At 42.7% G+C, this 3,942-nt stretch overlaps 1 protein-coding gene across 2 annotated transcripts in view; it reads right to left on the bottom strand.

Annotated features, from left to right (window-relative positions):
• The window catches only part of TCF4 (transcription factor 4), a 382,697-nt gene extending 381,659 nt beyond the window's left edge, over positions 1 to 1,038 (bottom strand). The window contains exon 1 of one of the 2 annotated variants that reach the window (XM_010854778.1): positions 528 to 1,038. The gene's annotated coding sequence lies outside the window, so the exon portion shown is untranslated. The remainder of the gene's footprint in view (positions 1 to 527) is intronic. The other variant, XM_010854777.1, reaches the window with a different exon arrangement.
• Between the last annotated feature and the right edge of the window lie 2,904 nt (positions 1,039 to 3,942).

Here is a 3,942-nt window from a genome sequence, read left to right as displayed (position 1 = left end):
GGGGGGAGGCGAAACCTAAATTACATACTTTTTTTTTTACCCCTCCCTTTTAAGTCACAGAATAGTATAGCTGTGAACTTCGCCCCCCCAAAAAAGGCAATTTTTGAGGGTAGATGTTTTGTTTTACACTTGAGTTCCTAGGCACGCTAAGTACCCGTTCGCCAGCACGATAAGTTTTTCATTCAACACTGACCATCACAGGCCCTGCATGCTCTTAAAACATACTTTTTCACATCACTTTTTAGGATAAAAATTAAGCTGCATAATTCTACAGTTTTGTAATAACAAGCGTGCTTCACCCAGTATATGCAACAGACGCTATTTTAACGTGTGCTAAAATACACATTCTATAAACACTGTTATGGCTAGATGTGCGAGTACATACACAAAACGCATGCACACACTTTTTCCCATTGGCAGTTATTTAATAGGTTGTTCCTTTTGTTTTAATAAAACACTGGGATCGACATTTTAAAAATTAAATTCAATTACAAACAGTTTACTCTGACAGCAAATTGTAACGTTACCTTAAGTGGCCACAAATATGCTCACAATATTCCAAGGAAAGTGACTTTAAAAAGAGAGACAAAAATCTTCTGCAAGTACTGAGTATCTCACATGTGTATCCCCCAAAAAAGTATTTTAACTGGTACTCAGTTCTGTTCCAGGGATATCCACAGAATACAAGATTATGCACCTGGCTCTGGTTTTTGCATTTTCCACCATAAAACTGCAACAAAACTCCCTCCCCCCAAAAAGAAATCATTAAAAAAAAAAAATCCAACAACTTTTTCTTATTGTTTATAAAAAAATATCAACACAGGATAGTGATAATTTTTCCTCAGACAAATCTTGTTTTTTTTTTTTTCTTCTCCTCTTATAAAGTCTTAAACTTGTTCCAAGTTTAGAGGTGTCTCATCCTCCTCCTCCTCCTGATCATCACCATTGACTCCCCCGTGGAGTCACATTGATAATAATAGGTTTCCCTGAAAGATACATTGTAATCCATTCACATCCGGGCACTGCGGGCTTATAAAGAGAAGGCGCTGCGGCCGCCGCGGCTCCTCCAGACAATGACTGGGGAGGGGCGGGGCGGGAGCGGGCGACCATAGAGTAGTAAACAGAGCGCCTAGAGAGGCCGCCAAGATGGCGGCGCGTGCGGGCCACGCCTCCTCCGGGAAGGGAGGCGGGCAGCGGGGTACGGGTGGGCGTCTCGCGTGCTGCCGGACCGCAAGGGTGCCCGAGGCCAGGGCCTTCCGCGGGCCCGGTGCTCCTGCGCGCTGCTCCCTGTTCCTAGTTCTTGCCCTTCTCTGTTCTTTGACCCCAAAGTCTGGCTTCTAAAGAAATGAAGGAATGAAACTCCGTAGACTTGCTTCAAGAAGTCGGATCCCCTGAGGGCTACTTGGGAGAGGGAGGCCGGGAGAGGGCACGGCGGCCTCCTGGACGAAAACCGAAGTCTGATCCTCCCTCAATGTGGAGCCGGTCCTCTTAGCGAGGCTTGGCTGGCATGGAAACAGGCAGATGACCAAGATGCAGCTCGCTGGCCTTGGAGAGGGATGTGGGTCCTCACCTGCACCACCGCTGTCCCACCTTTTTCTAGACTCCTGGCAAAGAGAACTCGAAGTCCAGGAAGTCTCCACTTGAAGAAGACGTTCGTCTGTTTACTTGTAGACTTAGATTTTTTGGCCGTGGCCCGGGCTCGTGGGATTTTAGCTGCCCAACCAGGGGCTGAACCTGCAGCAGCGTCAGTGACAGCATGGAGTCTTAACTGCTGGACCTCTAGGCAAGTCCCAGTTTTATCCGGTGATCCACTACTAATTCAGTGGACGAGTTCTGGCCGAGAAAGTCTTCTAGCCAGTTTTCAGGTCTCTGAAATGCAAATAGCAAATGCCTGCTTTATGAATTTAATAAGAATTAAAAGGATAAAGACAAAGACGGAGATGCCCGGAAAGAAATCTTCTCTTTGCATCTCTAACTCTTTACTAAGCCAACTGATATCTCTAATCTAGCCCATGGGATTTTAAATGGAGATTTCTGTACTCCAGAAGAATAGCATTTAGCCCTCCCACCGAAGAAAAGCAAGTAATAATAATTATAGGTTAGCACTTACGTTGTGAGTTTACCATGTGCCAAACGCTGTCCTAAGAATTTCTCAAATATTGGAGAATAACTCTGGAGTTTGTTACTTCTGGACCCAGAGCCGCTGAGTAAATGGTACAAACTTGCCTCAGTTACACAATTTTATTAAGTGATAGAACCCACCTTTGATGGCAAGCAGTCTACAATCAGACTTCACATCCAACCACCTTCCCATACCATCTGGCAATGGGAATGTCCTAATCTCCATTTTCTGATGCGATTTTGTGGCAATGACCATGCTCTTTTGTTTATATATAAGTTTTTAGAGAACAAGAACTAGAGCATTTGTGGATTGTTTCCTGTCTCTTCACACACTGCAGATTCCTGTCTTCTATACCCATCCGTGCCCTCATCTTAAAATTTTACCTTTAGACACTACTATATGCTGCATAATCACAAGCAGTATCTCTAATTCTCAGAATAAGCATCTACCTTCTCAACTGAGATGATGTAATGAAAAAGATCACAAAAGTTTAAGAGAAGTATTTTACTTCTCTTTATTTTAGAGGCTCTGCCTCTAATCAATAAGGCTTGATGTCAATGTCTTTTGCTGTAAAATGCAGAGACCAGATTAGATAACCCCATAAGATTCCTTCTAGTTTCCAGATTTTAAGACTCCCCCTTCCCCCGAATTTCAAGAGGAATAAATGATGTATCCAGAAATCAATGATCAGATCAGATCTAGGACCTGAACACACCTAGTTGCTGGCTAGTGGTTTTGTGTGTGTGTGTTTTAACTGTACCCTCCAGAAAACGGTGCAACTACCCTTCTGATTTTAACTAAGGGACAGATTTGAACTGGTTTTGTTTTTTCTCCTGATCTAGCTCACTTGTACTCCTGGCTTCTAGATGTCTTTGAATATGTCATCATCTCTGGGAAGTACCTAACTCACCTACTGGGGTGTTGAGAAAATTAATTTAAAATGTGCATGAAAAAAGCAATCAGATAATAATCTATGGCCTCTAAGCCAGAACCATGACAAAAAAAGAATAGGTATACTTATGAAGATTGGAGGCACTAACGAAAACTCAGTAGAATCATGTGAAACTTAGATTAAAAGGGAAATGGCAGGAGACATATTTTGGGATACCTGCTCTATCATGTACAGAATTCCTTCCCTAGGAACCTGTTCATAAATCCTGATAAAGAGGTAGAATTTGATGAAGGTGTCACATGACTCGTTCATGACTCACCCCCAACAGCCCCCACTGATTGGACCATAGGAACTAAACGAAGAAGAGATTGACAGGGGTCTGTAGTGAGTGATGGATCTGACAAGTTGGAGTCAGCTGGCCAGAGCTGGTGTCAGGAAGCCAAGCCATGTGAGAACCATGGTTATGGGGAAACAAGAACCATGAGTAAGCAGAGGAAACTGTTCTTCAAATTAGAAGGAAAGGTCTCAGAAGTTCTGAGAAAATCAGACAGTTTAGTCGTAGGAAGAAATGTCTGGACATCTTTTCTCAATTACTTGAAGACGACCTTGCCTCCTGTTCCTAAGTAAGCTGATTCTTGGAGTGCTCAGCTTTCCTAAGTGACGCAACCTGAGTATTTTTCTGATCCTTACAACTAAAGAGTTCAACTAGAAAAGAAAAAAAAAGCTTTGGATTTCAGCATTTCAAAACAGTCCTTAACATTAAAAAAAAAAAAAAGGTTGTGACTGCTATTCAAGGAGTAAACAGTTTGTTCCATTCCCACATAGTAGAGATGCTATCCAATTTATTGTGCCACACATAGGACAGTATATCCAGTTGTCATTCCTGCTTCTCATGTGTTATGTGTCTGTGTGTGTGTGTTCAGTTGCT

Source organism: Bison bison, unplaced genomic scaffold (assembly GCF_000754665.1).
Source record: "Bison bison bison isolate TAMUID 2011002044 unplaced genomic scaffold, Bison_UMD1.0 scf7180017864349, whole genome shotgun sequence".
Taxonomy (NCBI): domain Eukaryota; kingdom Metazoa; phylum Chordata; class Mammalia; order Artiodactyla; family Bovidae; genus Bison; species Bison bison.
The sequence above is the reverse complement of the archived record's forward strand: the minus strand, read 5'-3'. Positions and strand labels throughout refer to the sequence as shown.